This window comes from Oncorhynchus clarkii, chromosome 17 (genome assembly GCF_045791955.1).
Source record: "Oncorhynchus clarkii lewisi isolate Uvic-CL-2024 chromosome 17, UVic_Ocla_1.0, whole genome shotgun sequence".
Classification (NCBI taxonomy): Eukaryota; Metazoa; Chordata; class Actinopteri; order Salmoniformes; family Salmonidae; genus Oncorhynchus; species Oncorhynchus clarkii.
In genome coordinates, this window is record NC_092163.1 from 69,994,478 (window position 1) to 70,019,615 (window position 25,138).

The 25,138-nt window shown below is 45.1% G+C and overlaps 30 non-coding genes across 30 annotated transcripts; 14 read left to right on the plus strand and 16 right to left on the minus strand.

Moving 5' to 3' along the window:
- The first annotated feature begins 182 nt into the window (after window positions 1–182).
- On the plus strand, window positions 183–255 carry trnak-cuu (transfer RNA lysine (anticodon CUU)). Its single transcript has one exon. It is a non-coding gene; the product is annotated as a tRNA-Lys (tRNA).
- A 254-nt stretch (window positions 256–509) lies between these two features.
- On the minus strand, window positions 510–603 carry trnai-uau (transfer RNA isoleucine (anticodon UAU)). The gene is made up of 2 exons: window positions 566–603; window positions 510–545 (listed from the first exon to the last, which is right to left on the minus strand). It is a non-coding gene; the product is annotated as a tRNA-Ile (tRNA).
- Window positions 604–1,667: 1,064 nt separating this feature from the next.
- trnak-cuu (transfer RNA lysine (anticodon CUU)) lies at window positions 1,668–1,740 on the plus strand. Its single transcript has one exon. It is a non-coding gene; the product is annotated as a tRNA-Lys (tRNA).
- Window positions 1,741–2,170: 430 nt separating this feature from the next.
- trnai-uau (transfer RNA isoleucine (anticodon UAU)) lies at window positions 2,171–2,264 on the minus strand. Its single transcript has 2 exons — window positions 2,227–2,264; window positions 2,171–2,206 (listed from the first exon to the last, which is right to left on the minus strand). It is a non-coding gene; the product is annotated as a tRNA-Ile (tRNA).
- A 1,063-nt stretch (window positions 2,265–3,327) lies between these two features.
- On the plus strand, window positions 3,328–3,400 carry trnak-cuu (transfer RNA lysine (anticodon CUU)). The gene has a single exon. It is a non-coding gene; the product is annotated as a tRNA-Lys (tRNA).
- A 254-nt stretch (window positions 3,401–3,654) lies between these two features.
- Window positions 3,655–3,748, minus strand: trnai-uau (transfer RNA isoleucine (anticodon UAU)). The gene is made up of 2 exons: window positions 3,711–3,748; window positions 3,655–3,690 (listed from the first exon to the last, which is right to left on the minus strand). It is a non-coding gene; the product is annotated as a tRNA-Ile (tRNA).
- A 1,064-nt stretch (window positions 3,749–4,812) lies between these two features.
- On the plus strand, window positions 4,813–4,885 carry trnak-cuu (transfer RNA lysine (anticodon CUU)). Its single transcript has one exon. It is a non-coding gene; the product is annotated as a tRNA-Lys (tRNA).
- Window positions 4,886–5,315: 430 nt separating this feature from the next.
- On the minus strand, window positions 5,316–5,409 carry trnai-uau (transfer RNA isoleucine (anticodon UAU)). Its single transcript has 2 exons — window positions 5,372–5,409; window positions 5,316–5,351 (listed from the first exon to the last, which is right to left on the minus strand). It is a non-coding gene; the product is annotated as a tRNA-Ile (tRNA).
- Window positions 5,410–6,757: 1,348 nt separating this feature from the next.
- trnai-uau (transfer RNA isoleucine (anticodon UAU)) lies at window positions 6,758–6,851 on the minus strand. The gene is made up of 2 exons: window positions 6,814–6,851; window positions 6,758–6,793 (listed from the first exon to the last, which is right to left on the minus strand). It is a non-coding gene; the product is annotated as a tRNA-Ile (tRNA).
- Window positions 6,852–7,914: 1,063 nt separating this feature from the next.
- Window positions 7,915–7,987, plus strand: trnak-cuu (transfer RNA lysine (anticodon CUU)). Its single transcript has one exon. It is a non-coding gene; the product is annotated as a tRNA-Lys (tRNA).
- Window positions 7,988–8,241: 254 nt separating this feature from the next.
- On the minus strand, window positions 8,242–8,335 carry trnai-uau (transfer RNA isoleucine (anticodon UAU)). Its single transcript has 2 exons — window positions 8,298–8,335; window positions 8,242–8,277 (listed from the first exon to the last, which is right to left on the minus strand). It is a non-coding gene; the product is annotated as a tRNA-Ile (tRNA).
- Window positions 8,336–9,398: 1,063 nt separating this feature from the next.
- On the plus strand, window positions 9,399–9,471 carry trnak-cuu (transfer RNA lysine (anticodon CUU)). The gene has a single exon. It is a non-coding gene; the product is annotated as a tRNA-Lys (tRNA).
- Window positions 9,472–9,725: 254 nt separating this feature from the next.
- trnai-uau (transfer RNA isoleucine (anticodon UAU)) lies at window positions 9,726–9,819 on the minus strand. The gene is made up of 2 exons: window positions 9,782–9,819; window positions 9,726–9,761 (listed from the first exon to the last, which is right to left on the minus strand). It is a non-coding gene; the product is annotated as a tRNA-Ile (tRNA).
- Window positions 9,820–10,477: 658 nt separating this feature from the next.
- Window positions 10,478–10,550, plus strand: trnak-cuu (transfer RNA lysine (anticodon CUU)). The gene has a single exon. It is a non-coding gene; the product is annotated as a tRNA-Lys (tRNA).
- A 254-nt stretch (window positions 10,551–10,804) lies between these two features.
- On the minus strand, window positions 10,805–10,898 carry trnai-uau (transfer RNA isoleucine (anticodon UAU)). The gene is made up of 2 exons: window positions 10,861–10,898; window positions 10,805–10,840 (listed from the first exon to the last, which is right to left on the minus strand). It is a non-coding gene; the product is annotated as a tRNA-Ile (tRNA).
- A 658-nt stretch (window positions 10,899–11,556) lies between these two features.
- On the plus strand, window positions 11,557–11,629 carry trnak-cuu (transfer RNA lysine (anticodon CUU)). Its single transcript has one exon. It is a non-coding gene; the product is annotated as a tRNA-Lys (tRNA).
- Window positions 11,630–11,883: 254 nt separating this feature from the next.
- On the minus strand, window positions 11,884–11,977 carry trnai-uau (transfer RNA isoleucine (anticodon UAU)). Its single transcript has 2 exons — window positions 11,940–11,977; window positions 11,884–11,919 (listed from the first exon to the last, which is right to left on the minus strand). It is a non-coding gene; the product is annotated as a tRNA-Ile (tRNA).
- A 1,064-nt stretch (window positions 11,978–13,041) lies between these two features.
- On the plus strand, window positions 13,042–13,114 carry trnak-cuu (transfer RNA lysine (anticodon CUU)). Its single transcript has one exon. It is a non-coding gene; the product is annotated as a tRNA-Lys (tRNA).
- Window positions 13,115–13,368: 254 nt separating this feature from the next.
- On the minus strand, window positions 13,369–13,462 carry trnav-uac (transfer RNA valine (anticodon UAC)). The gene is made up of 2 exons: window positions 13,425–13,462; window positions 13,369–13,404 (listed from the first exon to the last, which is right to left on the minus strand). It is a non-coding gene; the product is annotated as a tRNA-Val (tRNA).
- Window positions 13,463–13,814: 352 nt separating this feature from the next.
- trnai-uau (transfer RNA isoleucine (anticodon UAU)) lies at window positions 13,815–13,908 on the minus strand. The gene is made up of 2 exons: window positions 13,871–13,908; window positions 13,815–13,850 (listed from the first exon to the last, which is right to left on the minus strand). It is a non-coding gene; the product is annotated as a tRNA-Ile (tRNA).
- Window positions 13,909–14,971: 1,063 nt separating this feature from the next.
- trnak-cuu (transfer RNA lysine (anticodon CUU)) lies at window positions 14,972–15,044 on the plus strand. The gene has a single exon. It is a non-coding gene; the product is annotated as a tRNA-Lys (tRNA).
- A 254-nt stretch (window positions 15,045–15,298) lies between these two features.
- On the minus strand, window positions 15,299–15,392 carry trnai-uau (transfer RNA isoleucine (anticodon UAU)). The gene is made up of 2 exons: window positions 15,355–15,392; window positions 15,299–15,334 (listed from the first exon to the last, which is right to left on the minus strand). It is a non-coding gene; the product is annotated as a tRNA-Ile (tRNA).
- A 1,064-nt stretch (window positions 15,393–16,456) lies between these two features.
- On the plus strand, window positions 16,457–16,529 carry trnak-cuu (transfer RNA lysine (anticodon CUU)). The gene has a single exon. It is a non-coding gene; the product is annotated as a tRNA-Lys (tRNA).
- Window positions 16,530–16,783: 254 nt separating this feature from the next.
- Window positions 16,784–16,877, minus strand: trnai-uau (transfer RNA isoleucine (anticodon UAU)). Its single transcript has 2 exons — window positions 16,840–16,877; window positions 16,784–16,819 (listed from the first exon to the last, which is right to left on the minus strand). It is a non-coding gene; the product is annotated as a tRNA-Ile (tRNA).
- Window positions 16,878–17,923: 1,046 nt separating this feature from the next.
- On the minus strand, window positions 17,924–18,017 carry trnai-uau (transfer RNA isoleucine (anticodon UAU)). The gene is made up of 2 exons: window positions 17,980–18,017; window positions 17,924–17,959 (listed from the first exon to the last, which is right to left on the minus strand). It is a non-coding gene; the product is annotated as a tRNA-Ile (tRNA).
- A 2,043-nt stretch (window positions 18,018–20,060) lies between these two features.
- On the plus strand, window positions 20,061–20,133 carry trnak-cuu (transfer RNA lysine (anticodon CUU)). The gene has a single exon. It is a non-coding gene; the product is annotated as a tRNA-Lys (tRNA).
- Window positions 20,134–21,197: 1,064 nt separating this feature from the next.
- Window positions 21,198–21,291, minus strand: trnai-uau (transfer RNA isoleucine (anticodon UAU)). Its single transcript has 2 exons — window positions 21,254–21,291; window positions 21,198–21,233 (listed from the first exon to the last, which is right to left on the minus strand). It is a non-coding gene; the product is annotated as a tRNA-Ile (tRNA).
- Window positions 21,292–22,679: 1,388 nt separating this feature from the next.
- trnai-uau (transfer RNA isoleucine (anticodon UAU)) lies at window positions 22,680–22,773 on the minus strand. The gene is made up of 2 exons: window positions 22,736–22,773; window positions 22,680–22,715 (listed from the first exon to the last, which is right to left on the minus strand). It is a non-coding gene; the product is annotated as a tRNA-Ile (tRNA).
- A 1,064-nt stretch (window positions 22,774–23,837) lies between these two features.
- Window positions 23,838–23,910, plus strand: trnak-cuu (transfer RNA lysine (anticodon CUU)). The gene has a single exon. It is a non-coding gene; the product is annotated as a tRNA-Lys (tRNA).
- Window positions 23,911–24,817: 907 nt separating this feature from the next.
- Window positions 24,818–24,890, plus strand: trnak-cuu (transfer RNA lysine (anticodon CUU)). The gene has a single exon. It is a non-coding gene; the product is annotated as a tRNA-Lys (tRNA).
- The last annotated feature ends 248 nt before the right edge of the window (window positions 24,891–25,138 follow it).

The window sequence follows — 25,138 nt, forward strand, 5'->3', positions numbered from 1 at the left end:
TACTTGCTCCTGGTGGATCTTGAACGCACAACCTTGTCATCTAATTGCTGTATACTGCTGTATAAGTACAACACGCTAACAGATTGCACCATAGGATCCATCAACAACACCTTCACTAATCACCATATTTTGCACAAACGGAGCTGTACGATATTCGGACCAAGTAAAATTACTGATGAGGTACCTAGCTAGCTCAGTCGGTAGAGCATGAGACTCTTAATCTCAGGGTCGTGGGTTCGAGCCCCACGTTGGGTGATTTTTTTCTCTGCCGAAGTACAAACTCACTTTGCGAACAGCCAAACGCTTGGATTTTCGAGCAGGCTTGCCACCCTGCATTGCTGATGTGTCAGGCAAAGCTGGTAATGCAGAGGAATATGCATTTGAATCGTAGCTGTGCCTGCACTCTGACCTGTTATCTCTATGACATACCAATTACTTATGAAATAGATTGAATAAATGATCCTTTTCTGGACAAGAAATAGACAGTCAGAGGGTTCAAGAAAAGCACTTGCTCCTGGTGAGGCTCGAACTCACAACCTCGGCATTGCTTCACTGCATACTGCTGTATAAGTACCACGCGCTAACCGACTGCGCCACAGGAGCTACGCAAAGCACTGTCACTGATCACCATATTTTGCACAAACGGAGCTGTACGATATTCGGACCAAGTTAAAATTACCGTTGAGGTGCCTAGCTAGCTCAGTCTGAAGAGCACGAGACTCTTAATCTCAGGGTCGTGGGTTAGAGCCCCACGTTGGGTGATTATTTTCTCTGCCGAAGTACCAACTCTCTTTGCGAACAGCCAAACGGTTGGATTTTTGAGCAGGCTTGCCACCCTGCATTGCTGATGTGTCAGGCAAAACTGGTAATGCAGAAGACTATGCATTTGAATCGTAGCTCTGCCTGCACTCTGACCTTTTATCTCAACGACATACCAATTACTTATGAAATAGATTAAATAAATGATCCTTTTCTGGACAAGAAATAGACAGTCAGAGGGTTCAAGAAAAGCAGTTGCTCCTGGTCAGGTACGAATTCACAACTTTGGCATTGCTTCACTGCATACTGCTGTATAAGTACCACGCGCAAACCAACTGCGCCATAGGAGCTATGCAAAGCACTGTCACTGATCACCACAATTGACCTGCCTGGCAAGCTCAGGCGTTTGAGCATGAGCCTCTTAATCTCAGAATCGTAGGGTCGATACCACAAATGGGCTGATACTTGTCTGAGCCGAAGCACCAACTAAATTTGCAAACAGCCGTTCACATGGACTTTCGAGCAGACTTGCCACCCTGCATTGCTGACGTGTCTGGCATTGCTGGTGATAGAGAAGACTATGGATTTGAATCCTAGCTGTGCCTGCACTCTGACCTGTTATCTCAATAACATACCAATTAATTATGAAACATCCTCCTAAGTGTATTGAATTAAAATGCTCCTTTTTTGGACAAGAAATAGACAGGGAGGGGGTTCAAGAGGAATACTTGCTCCTGGTGGATCTTGAACGCACAACCTTGTCATCTAATTGCTGTATACTGCTGTATAAGTACAACACGCTAACAGATTGCACCATAGGATCCATCAACAACACCTTCACTAATCACCATATTTTGCACAAACGGAGCTGTACGATATTCGGACCAAGTCAAAATGACTGATGAGGTACCTAGCTAGCTCAGTCGGTAGAGCATGAGACTCTTAATCTCAGGGTCGTGGGTTCGAGCCCCACGTTGGGTGATTTTTTTCTCTGCCGAAGTACAAACTCACTTTGCGAACAGCCAAACGCTTGGATTTTCGAGCAGGCTTGCCACCCTGCATTGCTGATGTGTCAGGCAAAGCTGGTAATGCAGAGGAATATGCATTTGAATCGTAGCTGTGCCTGCACTCTGACCTGTTATCTCTATGACATACCAATTACTTATGAAATAGATTAAATAAATGATCCTTTTCTGGACAAGAAATAGACAGTCAGAGGGTTCAAGAAAAGCAGTTGCTCCTGGTCAGGTACGAATTCACAACTTTGGCATTGCTTCACTGCATACTGCTGTATAAGTACCACGCGCAAACCAACTGCGCCATAGGAGCTATGCAAAGCACTGTCACTGATCACCACAATTGACCTTTTCTGGAAAAGAAATAGACAGTCAGAGGGTTCAAGAAAAGCACTTGATCCTGGTGAGGCTCGAACTCACAACCTCGGCATTGCTTCACTGCATACTGCTGTATAAGTACCACGCGCTAACCGACTGCGCCACAGGAGCTACGCAAAGCACTGTCACTGATCACCATATTTTGCACAAACGGAGCTGTACGATATTCGGACCAAGTTAAAATTACCGTTGAGGTGCCTAGCTAGCTCAGTCTGAAGAGCACGAGACTCTTAATCTCAGGGTCGTGGGTTAGAGCCCCACATTGGGTGATTATTTTCTCTGCCGAAGTACCAACTCTCTTTGCGAACAGCCAAACGGTTGGATTTTTGAGCAGGCTTGCCACCCTGCATTGCTGATGTGTCAGGCAAAACTGGTAATGCAGAAGACTATGCATTTGAATCGTAGCTCTGCCTGCACTCTGACCTTTTATCTCAACGACATACCAATTACTTATGAAATAGATTAAATAAATGATCCTTTTCTGGACAAGAAATAGACAGTCAGAGGGTTCAAGAAAAGCAGTTGCTCCTGGTCAGGTACGAATTCACAACTTTGGCATTGCTTCACTGCATACTGCTGTATAAGTACCACGCGCAAACCAACTGCGCCATAGGAGCTATGCAAAGCACTGTCACTGATCACCACAATTGACCTGCCTGGCAAGCTCAGGCGTTTGAGCATGAGCCTCTTAATCTCAGAATCGTAGGGTCGATACCACAAATGGGCTGATACTTGTCTGAGCCGAAGCACCAACTACATTTGCAAACAGCCGTTCACATGGACTTTCGAGCAGACTTGCCACCCTGCATTGCTGACGTGTCTGGCATTGCTGGTGATAGAGAAGACTATGGATTTGAATCCTAGCTGTGCCTGCACTCTGACCTGTTATCTCAATAACATACCAATTAATTATGAAACATCCTCCTAAGTGTATTGAATTAAAATGCTCCTTTTCTGGACAAGAAATAGACAGGGAGGGGGTTCAAGAGGAATACTTGCTCCTGGTGGATCTTGAACGCACAACCTTGTCATCTAATTGCTGTATACTGCTGTATAAGTACAACACGCTAACAGATTGCACCATAGGATCCATCAACAACACCTTCACTAATCACCATATTTTGCACAAACGGAGCTGTACGATATTCGGACCAAGTAAAATTACTGATGAGGTACCTAGCTAGCTCAGTCGGTAGAGCATGAGACTCTTAATCTCAGGGTCGTGGGTTCGAGCCCCACGTTGGGTGATTTTTTTCTCTGCCGAAGTACAAACTCACTTTGCGAACAGCCAAACGCTTGGATTTTCGAGCAGGCTTGCCACCCTGCATTGCTGATGTGTCAGGCAAAGCTGGTAATGCAGAGGAATATGCATTTGAATCGTAGCTGTGCCTGCACTCTGACCTGTTATCTCTATGACATACCAATTACTTATGAAATAGATTGAATAAATGATCCTTTTCTGGACAAGAAATAGACAGTCAGAGGGTTCAAGAAAAGCACTTGCTCCTGGTGAGGCTCGAACTCACAACCTCGGCATTGCTTCACTGCATACTGCTGTATAAGTACCACGCGCTAACCGACTGCGCCACAGGAGCTACGCAAAGCACTGTCACTGATCACCATATTTTGCACAAACGGAGCTGTACGATATTCGGACCAAGTTAAAATTACCGTTGAGGTCCCTAGCTAGCTCAGTCGGAAGAGCACGAGACTCTTAATCTCAGGGTCGTGGGTTAGAGCCCCACGTTGGGTGATTATTTTCTCTGCCGAAGTACCAACTCTCTTTGCGAACAGCCAAACGGTTGGATTTTTGAGCAGGCTTGCCACCCTGCATTGCTGATGTGTCAGGCAAAACTGGTAATGCAGAAGACTATGCATTTGAATCGTAGCTCTGCCTGCACTCTGACCTTTTATCTCAACGACATACCAATTACTTATGAAATAGATTAAATAAATGATCCTTTTCTGGACAAGAAATAGACAGTCAGAGGGTTCAAGAAAAGCAGTTGCTCCTGGTCAGGTACGAATTCACAACTTTGGCATTGCTTCACTGCATACTGCTGTATAAGTACCACTCGCAAACCAACTGCGCCATAGGAGCTATGCAAAGCACTGTCACTGATCACCATAATTGACCTGCCTGGCAAGCTCAGGCGTTTGAGCATGAGCCTCTTAATCTCAGAATCGTAGGGTCGATACCACAAATGGGCTGATACTTGTCTGAGCCGAAGCACCAACTAAATTTGCAAACAGCCGTTCACATGGACTTTCGAGCAGACTTGCCACCCTGCATTGCTGACGTGTCTGGCATTGCTGGTGATAGAGAAGACTATGGATTTGAATCCTAGCTGTGCCTGCACTCTGACCTGTTATCTCAATAACATACCAATTAATTATGAAACATCCTCCTAAGTGTATTGAATTAAAATGCTCCTTTTCTGGACAAGAAATAGACAGGGAGAGGGTTCAAGAGGAATACTTGCTCCTGGTGGATCTTGAACGCACAACCTTGTCATCTAATTGCTGTATACTGCTGTATAAGTACAACACGCTAACAGATTGCACCATAGGATCCATCAACAACACCTTCACTAATCACCATATTTTGCACAAACGGAGCTGTACGATATTCGGACCAAGTCAAAATGACTGATGAGGTACCTAGCTAGCTCAGTCGGTAGAGCATGAGACTCTTAATCTCAGGGTCGTGGGTTCGAGCCCCACGTTGGGTGATTTTTTTCTCTGCCGAAGTACAAACTCACTTTGCGAACAGCCAAACGCTTGGATTTTCGAGCAGGCTTGCCACCCTGCATTGCTGATGTGTCAGGCAAAGCTGGTAATGCAGAGGAATATGCATTTGAATCGTAGCTGTGCCTGCACTCTGACCTGTTATCTCTATGACATACCAATTACTTATGAAATAGATTAAATAAATGATCCTTTTCTGGACAAGAAATAGACAGTCAGAGGGTTCAAGAAAAGCAGTTGCTCCTGGTCAGGTACGAATTCACAACTTTGGCATTGCTTCACTGCATACTGCTGTATAAGTACCACGCGCAAACCAACTGCGCCATAGGAGCTATGCAAAGCACTGTCACTGATCACCACAATTGACCTTTTCTGGAAAAGAAATAGACAGTCAGAGGGTTCAAGAAAAGCAGTTGCTCCTGGTGAGGCTCGAACTCACAACCTCGGCATTGCTTCACTGCATACTGCTGTATAAGTACCACGCGCTAACCGACTGCGCCACAGGAGCTACGCAAAGCACTGTCACTGATCACCATATTTTGCACAAACGGAGCTGTACGATATTCGGACCAAGTTAAAATTACCGTTGAGGTGCCTAGCTAGCTCAGTCTGAAGAGCACGAGACTCTTAATCTCAGGGTCGTGGGTTAGAGCCCCACGTTGGGTGATTATTTTCTCTGCCGAAGTACCAACTCTCTTTGCGAACAGCCAAATGGTTGGATTTTTGAGCAGGCTTGCCACCCTGCATTGCTGATGTGTCAGGCAAAACTGGTAATGCAGAAGACTATGCATTTGAATCGTAGCTCTGCCTGCACTCTGACCTTTTATCTCAACGACATACCAATTACTTATGAAATAGATTAAATAAATGATCCTTTTCTGGACAAGAAATAGACAGTCAGAGGGTTCAAGAAAAGCAGTTGCTCCTGGTCAGGTACGAATTCACAACTTTGGCATTGCTTCACTGCATACTGCTGTATAAGTACCACGCGCCAACCAACTGCGCCATAGGAGCTATGCAAAGCACTGTCACTGATCACCACAATTGACCTGCCTGGCAAGCTCAGGCGTTTGAGCATGAGACTCTTAATCTCAGAATCGTAGGGTCGATACCACAAATGGGCTGATACTTGTCTGACTTTCGAGCAGACTTGCCACCCTGCATTGCTGACGTGTCTGGCATTGCTGGTGATAGAGAAGACTATGGATTTGAATCCTAGCTGTGCCTGCACTCTGACCTGTTATCTCAATAACATACCAATTAATTATGAAACATCCTCCTAAGTGTATTGAATTAAAATGCTCCTTTTCTGGACAAGAAATAGACAGGGAGGGGGTTCAAGAGGAATACTTGCTCCTGGTGGATCTTGAACGCACAACCTTGTCATCTAATTGCTGTATACTGCTGTATAAGTACAACACGCTAACAGATTGCACCATAGGATCCATCAACAACACCTTCACTAATCACCATATTTTGCACAAACGGAGCTGTACGATATTCGGACCAAGTAAAATTACTGATGAGGTACCTAGCTAGCTCAGTCGGTAGAGCATGAGACTCTTAATCTCAGGGTCGTGGGTTCGAGCCCCACGTTGGCTGATTTTTTTCTCTGCCGAAGTACAAACTCACTTTGCGAACAGCCAAACGCTTGGATTTTCGAGCAGGCTTGCCACCCTGCATTGCTGATGTGTCAGGCAAAGCTGGTAATGCAGAGGAATATGCATTTGAATCGTAGCTGTGCCTGCACTCTGACCTGTTATCTCTATGACATACCAATTACTTATGAAATAGATTGAATAAATGATCCTTTTCTGGACAAGAAATAGACAGTCAGAGGGTTCAAGAAAAGCACTTGCTCCTGGTGAGGCTCGAACTCACAACCTCGGCATTGCTTCACTGCATACTGCTGTATAAGTACCACGCGCTAACCGACTGCGCCACAGGAGCTACGCAAATCACTGTCACTGATCACCATATTTTGCACAAACGGAGCTGTACGATATTCGGACCAAGTTAAAATTACTGTTGAGGTGCCTAGCTAGCTCAGTCGGAAGAGCACGAGACTCTTAATCTCAGGGTCGTGGGTTAGAGCCCCACGTTGGGTGATTATTTTCTCTGCCGAAGTACCAACTCTCTTTGCGAACAGCCAAACGGTTGGATTTTTGAGCAGGCTTGCCACCCTGCATTGCTGATGTGTCAGGCAAAACTGGTAATGCAGAAGACTATGCATTTGAATCGTAGCTCTGCCTGCACTCTGACCTTTTATCTCAACGACATACCAATTACTTATGAAATAGATTAAATAAATGATCCTTTTCTGGACAAGAAATAGACAGTCAGAGGGTTCAAGAAAAGCAGTTGCTCCTGGTCAGGTACGAATTCACAACTTTGGCATTGCTTCACTGCATACTGCTGTATAAGTACCACGCGCAAACCAACTGCGCCATAGGAGCTATGCAAAGCACTGTCACTGATCACCACAATTGACCTGCCTGGCAAGCTCAGGCGTTTGAGCATGAGCCTCTTAATCTCAGAATCGTAGGGTCGATACCACAAATGGGCTGATACTTGTCTGAGCCGAAGCACCAACTAAATTTGCAAACAGCCGTTCACATGGACTTTCGAGCAGACTTGCCACCCTGCATTGCTGACGTGTCTGGCATTGCTGGTGATAGAGAAGACTATGGATTTGAATCCTAGCTGTGCCTGCACTCTGACCTGTTATCTCAATAACATACCAATTAATTATGAAACATCCTCCTAAGTGTATTGAATTAAAATGCTCCTTTTCTGGACAAGAAATAGACAGGGAGGGGGTTCAAGAGGAATACTTGCTCCTGGTGGATCTTGAACGCACAACCTTGTCATCTAATTGCTGTATACTGCTGTATAAGTACAACACGCTAACAGATTGCACCATAGGATCCATCAACAACACCTTCACTAATCACCATATTTTGCACAAACGGAGCTGTACGATATTCGGACCAAGTAAAATTACTGATGAGGTACCTAGCTAGCTCAGTCGGTAGAGCATGAGACTCTTAATCTCAGGGTCGTGGGTTCGAGCCCCACGTTGGGTGATTTTTTTCTCTGCCGAAGTACAAACTCACTTTGCGAACAGCCAAACGCTTGGATTTTCGAGCAGGCTTGCCACCCTGCATTGCTGATGTGTCAGGCAAAGCTGGTAATGCAGAGGAATATGCATTTGAATCGTAGCTGTGCCTGCACTCTGACCTGTTATCTCTATGACATACCAATTACTTATGAAATAGATTGAATAAATGATCCTTTTCTGGACAAGAAATAGACAGTCAGAGGGTTCAAGAAAAGCACTTGCTCCTGGTGAGGCTCGAACTCACAACCTCGGCATTGCTTCACTGCATACTGCTGTATAAGTACCACGCGCTAACCGACTGCGCCACAGGAGCTACGCAAATCACTGTCACTGATCACCATATTTTGCACAAACGGAGCTGTACGATATTCGGACCAAGTTAAAATTACCGTTGAGGTGCCTAGCTAGCTCAGTCGGAAGAGCACTAGACTCTTAATCTCAGGGTCGTGGGTTAGAGCCCCACGTTGGGTGATTATTTTCTCTGCCGAAGTACCAACTCTCTTTGCGAACAGCCAAACGGTTGGATTTTTGAGCAGGCTTGCCACCCTGCATTGCTGATGTGTCAGGCAAAACTGGTAATGCAGAAGACTATGCATTTGAATCGTAGCTCTGCCTGCACTCTGACCTTTTATCTCAACGACATACCAATTACTTATGAAATAGATTAAATAAATGATCCTTTTCTGGACAAGAAATAGACAGTCAGAGGGTTCAAGAAAAGCAGTTGCTCCTGGTCAGGTACGAATTCACAACTTTGGCATTGCTTCACTGCATACTGCTGTATAAGTACCACACGCAAACCAACTGCGCCATAGGAGCTATGCAAAGCACTGTCACTGATCACCACAATTGACCTGCCTGGCAAGCTCAGGCGTTTGAGCATGAGCCTCTTAATCTCAGAATCGTAGGGTCGATACCACAAATGGGCTGATACTTGTCTGAGCCGAAGCACCAACTAAATTTGCAAACAGCCGTTCACATGGACTTTCGAGCAGACTTGCCACCCTGCATTGCTGACGTGTCTGGCATTGCTGGTGATAGAGAAGACTATGGATTTGAATCCTAGCTGTGCCTGCACTCTGACCTGTTATCTCAATAACATACCAATTAATTATGAAACATCCTCCTAAGTGTATTGAATTAAAATGCTCCTTTTCTGGACAAGAAATAGACAGGGAGAGGGTTCAAGAGGAATACTTGCTCCTGGTGGATCTTGAACGCACAACCTTGTCATCTAATTGCTGTATACTGCTGTATAAGTACAACACGCTAACAGATTGCACCATAGGATCCATCAACAACACCTTCACTAATCACCATATTTTGCACAAACGGAGCTGTACGATATTCGGACCAAGTAAAATTAATGATGAGGTACCTAGCTAGCTCAGTCGGTAGAGCATGAGACTCTTAATCTCAGGGTCGTGGGTTCGAGCCCCACGTTGGGTGATTTTTTTCTCTGCCGAAGTACAAACTCACTTTGCGAACAGCCAAACGCTTGGATTTTCGAGCAGGCTTGCCACCCTGCATTGCTGATGTGTCAGGCAAAGCTGGTAATGCAGAGGAATATGCATTTGAATCGTAGCTGTGCCTGCACTCTGACCTGTTATCTCTATGACATACCAATTACTTATGAAATAGATTGAATAAATGATCCTTTTCTGGACAAGAAATAGACAGTCAGAGGGTTCAAGAAAAGCACTTGCTCCTGGTGAGGCTCGAACTCACAACCTCGGCATTGCTTCACTGCATACTGCTGTATAAGTACCACGCGCTAACCGACTGCGCCACAGGAGCTACGCAAAGCACTGTCACTGATCACCATATTTTGCACAAACGGAGCTGTACGATAGTCGGACCAAGTTAAAATTACCGTTGAGGTGCCTAGCTAGCTCAGTCGGAAGAGCACTAGACTCTTAATCTCAGGGTCGTGGGTTAGAGCCCCACGTTGGGTGATTATTTTCTCTGCCGAAGTACCAACTCTCTTTGCGAACAGCCAAACGGTTGGATTTTTGAGCAGGCTTGCCACCCTGCATTGCTGATGTGTCAGGCAAAACTGGTAATGCAGAAGACTATGCATTTGAATCGTAGCTCTGCCTGCACTCTGACCTTTTATCTCAACGACATACCAATTACTTATGAAATAGATTAAATAAATGATCCTTTTCTGGGGCGGCAGGGTAGCCTAGTGGTTAGAGCGTTGGTCTAGTAACCGGAAGGTTGCAAGTTCAAACCCCCGAGCTGACAAGGTACAAATCTGTCGTTCTGCCCCTGAACAGGCAGTTAACCCACTGTTCCTAGGCCGTCATTGAAAATAAGAATTTGTTCTTAACTGACTTGCCTAGTTAAATAAAGGTAAAATAAATAAATCCATCAACAACACCTTCACTAATCACCATATTTTGCACAAACGGAGCTGTACGATATTCGGACCAAGTAAAATTAATGATGAGGTACCTAGCTAGCTCAGTCGGTAGAGCATGAGACTCTTAATCTCAGGGTCGTGGGTTCGAGCCCCACGTTGGGTGATTTTTTTCTCTGCCGAAGTACAAACTCACTTTGCGAACAGCCAAACGCTTGGATTTTCGAGCAGGCTTGCCACCCTGCATTGCTGATGTGTCAGGCAAAGCTGGTAATGCAGAGGAATATGCATTTGAATCGTAGCTGTGCCTGCACTCTGACCTGTTATCTCTATGACATACCAATTACTTATGAAATAGATTGAATAAATGATCCTTTTCTGGACAAGAAATAGACAGTCAGAGGGTTCAAGAAAAGCACTTGCTCCTGGTGAGGCTCGAACTCACAACCTCGGCATTGCTTCACTGCATACTGCTGTATAAGTACCACGCGCTAACCGACTGCGCCACAGGAGCTACGCAAATCACTGTCACTGATCACCATATTTTGCACAAACGGAGCTGTACGATAGTCGGACCAAGTTAAAATTACCGTTGAGGTGCCTAGCTAGCTCAGTCGGAAGAGCACTAGACTCTTAATCTCAGGGTCGTGGGTTAGAGCCCCACGTTGGGTGATTATTTTCTCTGCCGAAGTACCAACTCTCTTTGCGAACAGCCAAACGGTTGGATTTTTGAGCAGGCTTGCCACCCTGCATTGCTGATGTGTCAGGCAAAACTGGTAATGCAGAAGACTATGCATTTGAATCGTAGCTCTGCCTGCACTCTGACCTTTTATCTCAACGACATACCAATTACTTATGAAATAGATTAAATAAATGATCCTTTTCTGGGGCGGCAGGGTAGCCTAGTGGTTAGAGCGTTGGTCTAGTAACCGGAAGGTTGCAAGTTCAAACCCCCGAGCTGACAAGGTACAAATCTGTCGTTCTGCCCCTGAACAGGCAGTTAACCCACTGTTCCTAGGCCGTCATTGAAAATAAGAATTTGTTCTTAACTGACTTGCCTAGTTAAATAAAGGTAAAATAAATAAATCCATCAACAACACCTTCACTAATCACCATATTTTGCACAAACGGAGCTGTACGATATTCGGACCAAGTAAAATTAATGATGAGGTACCTAGCTAGCTCAGTCGGTAGAGCATGAGACTCTTAATCTCAGGGTCGTGGGTTCGAGCCCCACGTTGGGTGATTTTTTTCTCTGCCGAAGTACAAACTCACTTTGCGAACAGCCAAACGCTTGGATTTTCGAGCAGGCTTGCCACCCTGCATTGCTGATGTGTCAGGCAAAGCTGGTAATGCAGAGGAATATGCATTTGAATCGTAGCTGTGCCTGCACTCTGACCTGTTATCTCTATGACATACCAATTACTTATGAAATAGATTGAATAAATGATCCTTTTCTGGACAAGAAATAGACAGTCAGAGGGTTCAAGAAAAGCACTTGCTCCTGGTGAGGCTCGAACTCACAACCTCGGCATTGCTTCACTGCATACTGCTGTATAAGTACCACGCGCTAACCGACTGCGCCACAGGAGCTACGCAAATCACTGTCACTGATCACCATATTTTGCACAAACGGAGCTGTACGATAGTCGGACCAAGTTAAAATTACCGTTGAGGTGCCTAGCTAGCTCAGTCGGAAGAGCACTAGACTCTTAATCTCAGGGTCGTGGGTTAGAGCCCCACGTTGGGTGATTATTTTCTCTGCCGAAGTACCAACTCTCTTTGCGAACAGCCAAACGGTTGGATTTTTGAGCAGGCTTGCCACCCTGCATTGCTGATGTGTCAGGCAAAACTGGTAATGCAGAAGACTATGCATTTGAATCGTAGCTCTGCCTGCACTCTGACCTTTTATCTCAACGACATACCAATTACTTATGAAATAGATTAAATAAATGATCCTTTTCTGGACAAGAAATAGACAGTCAGAGGGTTCAAGAAAAGCAGTTGCTCCTGGTCAGGTACGAATTCACAACTTTGGCATTGCTTCACTGCATACTGCTGTATAAGTACCACACGCAAACCAACTGCGCCATAGGAGCTATGCAAAGCACTGTCACTGATCACGACAATTGACCTGCCTGGCAAGCTCAGGCGTTTGAGCATGAGCCTCTTAATCTCAGAATCGTAAGGTCGATACCACAAATGGGCTGATACTTGTCTGAGCCGAAGCACCAACTAAATTTGCAAACAGCCGTTCACATGGACTTTCGAGCAGACTTGCCACCCTGCATTGCTGACATGTCTGGCATTGCTGGTGATAGAGAAGACTATGGATTTGAATCCTAGCTGTGCCTGCACTCTGACCTGTTATCTCAATAACATACCAATTAATTATGAAACATCCTCCTAAGTGTATTGAATTAAAATGCTCCTTTTCTGGACAAGAAATAGACAGGGAGAGGGTTCAAGAGGAATACTTGCTCCTGGTGGATCTTGAACGCACAACCTTGTCATCTAATTGCTGTATACTGCTGTATAAGTACAACACGCTAACAGATTGCACCATAGGATCCATCAACAACACCTTCACTAATCACCATATTTTGCACAAACGGAGCTGTACGATATTCGGACCAAATCAAAATGCCTGATGAGGTACCTAGCTAGCTCAGTCGGTAGAGCATGAGACTCTTAATCTCAGGGTCGTGGGTTCGAGCCCCACGTTGGGTGATTTTTTTCTCTGCCGAAGTACAAACTCACTTTGCGAACAGCAAAACGCTTGGATTTTCGAGCAGGCTTGCCACCCTGCATTGCTGATGTGTCAGGCAAAGCTGGTAATGCAGAGGAATATGCATTTGAATCGTAGCTGTGCCTGCACTCTGACCTGTTATCTCTATGACATAACAATTACTTATGAAATAGATTGAATAAATTATCCTTTTCTGGACAAGAAATAGACAGTCAGAGGGTTCAAGAAAAGCACTTGCTCCTGGTGAGGCTCGAACTCACAACCTCGGCATTGCTTCACTGCATACTGCTGTGTAAGTACCACGCGCTAACCGACTGCGCCACAGGAGCTACGCAAAGCACTGACGTGTCTGGCATAGCTGGTGATAGATAAGACTATGGATTTGAATCCTAGCTGTGCCTGCACTCTGACCTGTTATCTCAATAACATACCAATTAATTATGAAACGAAGTACAAACTCACTTTGCGAACAGCCAAACGCTTGGATTTTCGAGCAGGCTTGCCACCCTGCATTGCTGATGTGTCAGGCAAAGCTGGTAATGCAGAGGAATATGCATTTGAATCGTAGCTGTGCCTGCACTCTGACCTGTTATCTCTATGACATAACAATTACTTATGAAATAGATTGAATAAATTTTTCTGGACAAGAAATAGACAGTCAGAGGGTTCAAGAAATGCACTTGCTCCTGGTGAGGCTCGAACTCACAACCTCGGCATTGCTTCACTGCATACTGCTGTATAAGTACCACGCGCTAACCGACTGCGCCACAGGAGCTACGCAAGTCACTGTCACTGATCACCATATTTTGCACAAACGGAGCTGTACGATATTCGGACCAAGTTAAAATTACCGTTGAGGTGCCTAGCTAGCTCAGTCGGAAGAGCACTAGACTCTTAATCTCAGGGTCGTGGGTTAGAGCCCCACGTTGGGTGATTATTTTCTCTGCCGAAGTACCAACTCTCTTTGCGAACAGCCAAACGGTTGGATTTTTGAGCAGGCTTGCCACCCTGCATTGCTGATGTGTCAGGCAAAACTGGTAATGCAGAAGACTATGCATTTGAATCGTAGCTCTGCCTGCACTCTGACCTTTTATCTCAACGACACACCAATTACTTATGAAATAGATTAAATAAATGATCCTTTTCTGGACAAGAAATAGACAGTCAGAGGGTTCAAGAAAAGCAGTTGCTCCTGGTCAGGTACGAATTCACAACTTTGGCATTGCTTCACTGCATACTGCTGTATAAGTACCACACGCAAACCAACTGCGCCATAGGAGCTATGCAAAGCACTGTCACTGATCACGACAATTGACCTGCCTGGCAAGCTCAGGCGTTTGAGCATGAGCCTCTTAATCTCAGAATCGTAAGGTCGATACCACAAATGGGCTGATACTTGTCTGAGCCGAAGCACCAACTAAATTTGCAAACAGCCGTTCACATGGACTTTCGAGCAGACTTGCCACCCTGCATTGCTGACGTGTCTGGCATTGCTGGTGATAGAGAAGACTATGGATTTGAATCCTAGCTGTGCCTGCACTCTGACCTGTTATCTCAATAACATACCAATTAATTATGAAACATCCTCCTAAGTGTATTGAATTAAAATGCTCCTTTTCTGGACAAGAAATAGACAGGGAGGGGGTTCAAGAGGAATACTTGCTCCTGGTGGATCTTGAACGCACAACCTTGTCATCTAATTGCTGTATACTGCTGTATAAGTACAACACGCTAACAGATTGCACCATAGGATCCATCAACAACACCTTCACTAATCACCATATTTTGCACAAACGGAGCTGTACGATATTCGGACCAAGTAAAATTACTGATGAGGTACCTAGCTAGCTCAGTCGGTAGAGCATGAGACTCTTAATCTCAGGGTCGTGGGTTCGAGCCCCACGTTGGGTGATTTTTTTCTCTGCCGAAGTACAAACTCACTTTGCGAACAGCCAAACGCTTGGATTTTCGAGCAGGCTTGCCACCCTGCATTGCTGATGTGTCAGGCAAAGCTGGTAATGCAGAGGAATATGCATTTGAATCGTAGCTGTGCCTGCACTCTGACCTGTTATCTCTATGACATACCAATTACTTATGAAATAGATTGAATAAATGATCCTTTTCTGGACAAGAAATAGACAGTCAGAGGGTTCAAGAAAAGCACTTGCTCCTGGTGAGGCTCAAACTCACAACCTCGGCATTGCTTCACTGCATACTGCTGTATAAGTACCACGCGCTAACCGACTGCGCCACAGGAGCTACGCAAATCACTGTCACTGATCACCATATTTTGCACAAACGGAGCTGTACGATATTCGGACCAAGTTAAAATTACTGTTGAGGTGCCTAGCTAGCTCAGTCGGAAGAGCACTAGACTCTTAATCTCAGGGTCGTGGGTTAGAGCCCCACGTTGGGTGATTATTTTCTCTGCCGAAGTACCAACTCTCTTTGCGAACAGCCAAACGGTTGGATTTTTGAGCAGGCTTGCCACCCTGCATTGCTGATGTGTCAGGCAAAACTGGTAATGCAGAAGACTATGCATTTGAATCGTAGCTCTGCCTGCACTCTGACCTTTTATCTCAACGACATACCAATTACTTATGAAATAGATTAAATAAATGATCCTTTTCTGGACAAGAAATAGACAGTCAGAGGGTTCAAGAAAAGCAGTTGCTCCTGGTCAGGTACGAATTCACAACTTTGGCATTGCTTCACTGCATACTGCTGTATAAGTACCACGCGCAAACCAACTGCGCCATAGGAGCTATGCAAAGCACTGTCACTGATCACCACAATTGACCTGCCTGGCAAGCTCAGGCGTTTGAGCATGAGCCTCTTAATCTCAGAATCGTAGGGTCGATACCACAAATGGGCTGATACTTGTCTGAGCCGAAGCACCAACTAAATTTGCAAACAGCCGTTCACATGGACTTTCGAGCAGACTTGCCACCCTGCATTGCTGACGTGTCTGGCATTGCTGGTGATAGAGAAGACTATGGATTTGAATCCTAGCTGTGCCTGCACTCTGACCTGTTATCTCAATAACATACCAATTAATTATGAAACATCCTCCTAAGTGTATTGAATTAAAATGCTCCTTTTCTGGACAAGAAATAGACAGGGAGGGGGTTCAAGAGGAATACTTGCTCCTGGTGGATCTTGAACGCACAACCTTGTCATCTAATTGCTGTATACTGCTGTATAAGTACAACACGCTAACAGATTGCACCATAGGATCCATCAACAACACCTTCACTAATCACCATATTTTGCACAAACGGAGCTGTACGATATTCGGACCAAATCAAAATGCCTGATGAGGTACCTAGCTAGCTCAGTCGGTAGAGCATGAGACTCTTAATCTCAGGGTCGTGGGTTCGAGCCCCACGTTGGGTGATTTTTTTCTCTGCCGAAGTACAAACTCACTTTGCGAACAGCCAAACGCTTGGATTTTCGAGCAGGCTTGCCACCCTGCATTGCTGATGTGTCAGGCAAAGCTGGTAATGCAGAGGAATATGCATTTGAATCGTAGCTGTGCCTGCACTCTGACCTGTTATCTCTATGACATACCAATTACTTATGAAATAGATTGAATAAATGATCCTTTTCTGGACAAGAAATAGACAGTCAGAGGGTTCAAGAAAAGCACTTGCTCCTGGTGAGGCTCGAACTCACAACCTCGGCATTGCTTCACTGCATACTGCTGTATAAGTACCACGCGCTAACCGACTGCGCCACAGGAGCTACGCAAAGCACTGTCACTGATCACCATATTTTGCACAAACGGAGCTGTACGATATTCGGACCAAGTTAAAATTACCGTTGAGGTGCCTAGCTAGCTCAGTCGGAAGAGCACGAGACTCTTAATCTCAGGGTCGTGGGTTAGAGCCCCACGTTGGGTGATTATTTTCTCTGCCGAAGTACCAACTCTCTTTGCGAACAGCCAAACGGTTGGATTTTTGAGCAGGCTTGCCACCCTGCATTGCTGATGTGTCAGGCAAAACTGGTATTGCAGAAGACTATGCATTTGAATCGTAGCTCTGCCTGCACTCTGACCTTTTATCTCAACGACATACCAATTACTTATGAAATAGATTAAATAAATGATCCTTTTCTGGACAAGAAATAGACAGTCAGAGGGTTCAAGAAAAGCAGTTGCTCCTGGTCAGGTACGAATTCACAACTTTGGCATTGCTTCACTGCATACTGCTGTATCAGTACCACGCGCAAACCAACTGCGCCATAGGAGCTATGCAAAGCACTGTCACTGATCACCACAATTGACCTGCCTGGCAAGCTCAGGCGTTTGAGCATGAGCCTCTTAATCTCAGAATCGTAGGGTCGATACCACAAATGGGCTGATACTTGTCTGAGCCGAAGCACCAACTAAATTTGCAAACACCCATTCACCTGGACTTTTGAGTAGGCTTGCCACCCTGCATTGCTGACGTGTCTGGCATAGCTGGTGATAGATAAGACTATGGATTTGAATCCTAGCTGTGCCTGCACTCTGACCTGTTATCTCAATAACATACCAATTAATTATGAAACGAAGTACAAAGTCACTTTGCGAACAGCCAAACGCTTGGATTTTCGAGCAGGCTTGCCACCCTGCATTGCTGATGTGTCAGGCAAAGCTGGTAATGCAGAGGAATATGCATTTGAATCGTAGCTGTGCCTGCACTCTGACCTGTTATCTCTATGACATAACAATTACTTATGAAATAGATTGAATAAATTATCCTTTTCTGGACAAGAAATAGACAGTCAGAGGGTTCAAGAAATGCACTTGCTCCTGGTGAGGCTCGAACTCACAACCTCGGCATTGCTTCACTGCATACTGCTGTATAAGTACCACGCGCTAACCGACTGCGCCACAGGAGCTACGCAAAGCACTGTCACTGATCACCATATTTTGCACAAACGGAGCTGTACGATATTCGGACCAAGTTAAAATTACCATTGAGGTGCCTAGCTAGCTCAGTCGGAAGAGCACGAGACTCTTAATCTCAGGGTCGTGGGTTAGAGCCCCACGTTGGGTGATTATTTTCTCTGCCGAAGTACCAACTCTCTTTGCGAACAGCCAAACGGTTGGATTTTCGAGCAGGCTTGCCACCCTGCATTGCTGATGTGTCAGGCAAAACTGGTAATGCAGAAGACTATGCATTTGAATCGTAGCTCTGCCTGCACTCTGACCTTTTATCTCAACGACATACCAATTACTTATGAAATAGATTAAATAAATGATCCTTTTCTGGACAAGAAATAGACAGTCAGAGGGTTCAAGAAAAGCAGTTGCTCCTGGTCAGGTACGAATTCACAACTTTGGCATTGCTTCACTGCATACTGCTGTATAAGTACCACGCGCAAACCAACTGCGCCATAGGAGCTATGCAAAGCACTGTCACTGATCACCACAATTGACCTGCCTGGCAAGCTCAGGCGTTTGAGCATGAGCCTCATTATCTCAGAATCGTAGGGTCGATACCACAAATGGGCTGATACTTGTCTGAGCCGAAGCACCAACTAAATTTGCAAACAGCCGTTCACATGGACTTTCGAGCAGACTTGCCACCCTGCATTGGTGACGTGTCTGGCATTGCTGGTGATAGAGAAGACTATGGATTTGAATCCTAGCTGTGCCTGCACTCTGACCTGTTATCTCAATAACATACCAATTAATTATGAAACATCCTCCTAAGTGTATTGAATTAAAATGCTCCTTTTCTGGACAAGAAATAGACAGGGAGAGGGTTCAAGAGGAATACTTGCTCCTGGTGGATCTTGAACGCACAACCTTGTCATCTAATTGCTGTATACTGCTGTATAAGTACAACACGCTAACAGATTGCACCATAGGATCCATCAACAACACCTTCACTGATCACCATATTTTGCACAAACGGAGCTGTACGATATTCGGACCAAGTCAAAATGACTGATGAGGTACCTAGCTAGCTCAGTCGGTAGAGCATGAGACTCTTAATTTCAGGGTCGTGGGTTAGAGCCCCACGTTGGGTGATTATTTTCTCTGCCGAAGTACCAACTCTCTTTGCGAACAGCCAAACGGTTGGATTTTTGAGCAGGCTTGCCACCCTGCATTGCTGATGTGTCAGGCAAAACTGGTAATGCAGAAGACTATGCATTTGAATCGTAGCTCTGCCTGCACTCTGACCTTTTATCTCAACGACATACCAATTACTTATGAAATAGATTAAATAAATGATCCTTTTCTGGACAAGAAATAGACAGTCAGAGGGTTCAAGAAAAGCAGTTGCTCCTGGTCAGGTACGAATTCACAACTTTGGCATTGCTTCACTGCATACTGCTGTATAAGTACCACGCGCAAACCAACTGCGCCATAGGAGTTATGCAAAGCACTGTCACTGATCACCACAATTGACCTAACTGGCAAGCTCAGGCGTTTGAGCATGAGCCTCTTAATCTCAGAATCGTAGGGTCGATACCACAAATGGGCTGATACTTGTCTGAGCCGAAGCACCAACTAAATTTGCAAACAGCCGTTCACATGGACTTTCGAGCAGACTTGCCACCCTGCATTGCTGACGTGTCTGGCATTGCTGGTGATAGAGAAGACTATGGATTTGAATCCTAGCTGTGCCTGCACTCTGACCTGTTATCTCAATAACATACCAATTAATTATGAAACATCCTCCTAAGTGTATTGAATTAAACTGCTCCTTTTCTGGGCAAGAAATAGACAGGGAGGGGGTTCAAGAGGAATACTTGCTCCTGGTGGATCTTGAACGCACAACCTTGTCATCTAATTGCTGTATACTGCTGTATAAGTACAACACGCTAACAGATTGCACCATAGGATCCATCAACAACACCTTCACTAATCACCATATTTTGCACAAACGGAGCTGTACGATATTCGGACCAAGTCAAAATGACTGATGAGGTACCTAGCTAGCTCAGTCGGTAGAGCATGAGACTCTTAATCTCAGGGTCGTGGGTTCGAGCCCCACGTTGGGTGATTTTTTTCTCTGCCGAAGTACAAACTCACTTTGCGAACAGCCAAACGCTTGGATTTTCGAGCAGGCTTGCCACCCTGCATTGCTGATGTGTCAGGCAAAGCTGGTAATGCAGAGGAATATGCATTTGAATCGTAGCTGTGCCTGCACTCTGACCTGTTATCTCTATGACATACCAATTACTTCTGAAATTGATTGAATAAATGATCCTTTTCTGGACAAGAAATAGACAGTCAGAGGGTTCAAAAAAAGCACTTGCTCCTGGTCAGGTACGAATTCACAAATTTGGCATTGCTTCACTGCATACTGCTGTATAAGTACCACGCGCAAACCAACTGCGCCATAGGAGCTATGCAAAGCACTGTCACTGATCACCACAATTGACCTGCCTGGCAAGCTCAGGCGTTTGAGCATGAGCCTCTTAATCTCAGAATCGTAGGGTCGATACCACAAATGGGCTGATACTTGTCTGAGCCGAAGCACCAACTAAATTTGCAAACAGCCGTTCACATGGACTTTCGAGCAGACTTGCCACCCTGCATTGCTGACGTGTCTGGCATTGCTGGTGATAGAGAAGACTATGGATTTGAATCCTAGCTGTGCCTGCACTCTGACCTGTTATCTCAATAACATACCAATTAATTATGAAACATCCTCCTAAGTGTATTGAATTAAAATGCTCCTTTTCTGGACAAGAAATAGACAGGGAGAGGGTTCAAGAGGAATACTTGCTCCTGGTGGATCTTGAACGCACAACCTTGTCATCTAATTGCTGTATACTGCTGTATAAGTACAACACGCTAACAGATTGCACCATAGGATCCATCAACAACACCTTCACTAATCACCATATTTTGCACAAACGGAGCTGTACAATATTCGGACCAAGTCAAAATGACTGATGAGGTACCTAGCTAGCTCAGTCGGTACAGCATGAGACTCTTAATCTCAGGGTCGTGGGTTCGAGCCCCACGTTGGGTGCCTGCACTCTGACCTGTTATCTCTATGACATACCAATTACTTATGAAATAGACTGAATAAATAATAAGGGTTCAAGAAAAGCACTTGCTCCTGGTGAGGCTCGAACTCACAACCTCGGCATTGCTTCACTGCATACTGCTGTATAAGTACCACGCGCTAACCGACTGCGCCACAGGAGCTACGCAAAGCACTGTCACTGATCACCATATTTTGCACAAACGGAGCTGTACGATATTCGGACCAAGTTAAAATTACCGTTGAGGTGCCTAGCTAGCTCAGTCGGAAGAGCACGAGACTCTTAATCTCAGGGTCGTGGGTTAGAGCCCCACGTTGGGTGATTATTTTCTCTGCCGAAGTACCAACTCTCTTTGCGAACAGCCAAACGGTTGGATTTTTGAGCAGGCTTGCCACCCTGCATTGCTGATGTGTCAGGCAAAACTGGTAATGCAGAAGACTATGCATTTGAATCGTAGCTCTGCCTGCACTCTGACCTTTTATCTCAACGACATACCAATTACTTATGAAATAGATTAAATAAATGATCCTTTTCTGGACAAGAAATAGACAGTCAGAGGGTTCAAGAAAAGCAGTTGCTCCTGGTCAGGTACGAATTCACAACTTTGGCATTGCTTCACTGCATACTGCTGTATAAGTACCACGCGCAAACCAACTGCGCCATAGGAGCTATGCAAAGCACTGTCACTGATCACCACAATTGACCTGCCTGGCAAGCTCAGGCGTTTGAGCATGAGCCTCTTAATCTCAGAATCGTAGGGTCGATACCACAAATGGGCTGATACTTGTCTGAGCCGAAGCACCAACTAAATTTGCAAACAGCCGTTCACATGGACTTTCGAGCAGACTTGCCACCCTGCATTGCTGACGTGTCTGGCATTGCTGGTGATAGAGAAGACTATGGATTTGAATCCTAGCTGTGCCTGCACTCTGACCTGTTATCTCAATAACATACCAATTAATTATGAAACATCCTCCTAAGTGTATTGAATTAAAATGCTCCTTTTCTGGACAAGAAATAGACAGGGAGAGGGTTCAAGAGGAATACTTGCTCCTGGTGGATCTTGAACGCACAACCTTGTCATCTAATTGCTGTATACTGCTGTATAAGTACAACACGCTAACAGATTGCACCATAGGATCCATCAACAACACCTTCACTAATCATATTTTGCACAAACGGAGCTGTACGATATTCGGACCAAGTCAAAATGACTGATGAGGTACCTAGCTAGCTCAGTCGGTAGAGCATGAGACTCTTAATCTCGGGGTTGTGGGTTCGAGCCCGACGTTGGGTGATTTTTTTCTCTGCCGAAGTACAAACTCACTTTGCGAACAGCCAAACGCTTGGATTTTCGAGCAGGCTTGCCACCCTGCATTGCTGATGTGTCAGGCAAAGCTGGTAATGCAGAGGAATATGCATTTGAATCGTAGCTGTGCCTGCACTCTGACCTGTTATCTCTATGACATACCAATTACTTATGAAATAGACTGAATAAATGATCCTTTTCTGGACAAGAAATAGACAGTCAGAGGGTTCAAGAAAAGCACTTGCTCCTGGTGAGGCTCAAACTCACAACCTCGGCATTGCTTCACTGCATACTGCTGTATAAGTACCACGCGCTAACCGACAGCGCCACAGGAGCTACGCAAAGCACTGTCACTGATCACCATATTTTGCACAAACGGAGCTGTACGATATTCGGACCAAGTTAAAATTACCGTTGAGGTGCCTAGCTAGCTCAGTCGGAAGAGCACGAGACTCTTAATCTCAGGGTCGTGGGTTAGCGCCCCACGTTGGGTGATTATTTTCTCTGCCGAAGTACCAACTCTCTTTGCGAACAGCCAAACGGTTGGATTTTTGAGCAGGCTTGCCACCCTGCATTGCTGATGTGTCAGGCAAAACTGGTAATGCAGAAGACTATGCATTTGAATCGTAGCTCTGCCTGCACTCTGACCTTTTATCTCAACGACATACCAATTACTTATGAAATAGATTAAATAAATTATCCTTTTCTGGACAAGAAATAGACAGTCAGAGGGTTCAAGAAAAGCAGTTGCTCCTGGTCAGGTACGAATTCACAACTTTGGCATTGCTTCACTGCATACTGCTGTATAAGTACCACGCGCAAACCAACTGCGCCATAGGAGCTATGCAAAGCACTGTCACTGATCACCACAATTGACCTGCCTGGCAAGCTCAGGCGTTTGAGCATGAGCCTCTTAATCTCAGAATCGTAGGGTCGATACCACAAATGGGCTGATACTTGTCTGAGCCGAAGCACCAACTAAATTTGCAAACAGCCGTTCACATGGACTTTCGAGCAGACTTGCCACCCTGCATTGCTGACGTGTCTGGCATTGCTGGTGATAGAGAAGACTATGGATTTGAATCCTAGCTGTGCCTGCACTCTGACCTGTTATCTCAATAACATACCAATTAATTATGAAACATCCTCCTAAGTGTATTGAATTAAAATGCTCCTTTTCTGGACAAGAAATAGACAGGGAGAGGGTTCAAGAGGAATACTTGCTCCTGGTGGATCTTGAACGCACAACCTTGTCATCTAATTGCTGTATACTGCTGTATAAGTACAACACGCTAACAGATTGCACCATAGGATCCATCAACAACACCTTCACTAATCACCATATTTTGCACAAACGGAGCTGTACAATATTCGGACCAAGTCAAAATGACTGATGAGGTACCTAGCTAGCTCAGTCGGTAGAGCATGAGACTCTTAATCTCAGGGTCGTGGGTTCGAGCCCCACGTTGGGTGATTTTTTTTCTCTGCCGAAGTACAAACTCACTTTGCGAACAGCCAAACGCTTGGATTTTTGAGCAGGCTTGCCACCCTGCATTGCTGATGTGTCAGGCAAAGCTGGTAATGCAGAGGAATATGCATTTGAATCGTAGCTGTGCCTGCGCTTTAACCTGTTATCTCTATGACATACCAATTACTTATGAAATAGATTGAATAAATTATCCTTTTCTGGACAAGAAATAGACAGTCAGAGGGTTCAAGAAAAGCAGTTGCTCCTGGTCAGGTACGAATTCACAACTTTGGCATTGCTTCACTGCATACTGCTGTATAAGTACCACGCGCAAACCAACTGCGCCATAGGAGCTATGCAAAGCACTGTCACTGATCACCACAATTGACCTGCCTGGCAAGCTCAGGCGTTTGAGCATGAGCCTCTTAATCTCAGAATCGTAGGGTCGATACCACAAATGGGCTGATACTTGTCTGAGCCGAAGCACCAACTAAATTTGCAAACAGCCGTTCACATGGACTTTCGAGCACACTTGCCACCCTGCATTGCTGACGTGTCTGGCATTGCTGGTGATAGAGAAGACTATGGATTTGAATCCTAGCTGTGCCTGCACTCTGACCTGTTATCTCAATAACATACCAATTAATTATGAAACATCCTCCTAAGTGTATTGAATTAAAATGCTCCTTTTCTGGACAAGAAATAGACAGGGAGGGGGTTCAAGAGGAATACTTGCTCCTGGTGGATCTTGAACGCACAACCTTGTCATCTAATTGCTGTATACAGCTGTATAAGTACAACACGCTAACAGATTGCACCATAGGATCCATCAACAACACCTTCACTAATCACCATATTTTGCACAAACGGAGCTGTACGATATTCGGACCAAGTCAAAATGACTGATGAGGTACCTAGCTAGCTCAGTCGGTAGAGCATGAGACTCTTAATCTCAGGGTCGTGGGTTCGAGCCCCACGTTGGGTGATTTTTTTCTCTGCCGAAGTACAAACTCACTTTGCGAACAGCCAAACGCTTGGATTTTCGAGCAGGCTTGCCACCCTGCATTGCTGATGTGTCAGGCAAAGCTGGTAATGCAGAGGAATATGCATTTGAATCGTAGCTGTGCCTGCACTCTGACCTGTTATCTCTATGACATACCAATTACTTATGAAATAGATTGAATAAATGATCCTTTTCTGGACAAGAAATAGACAGTCAGAGGGTTCAAGAAA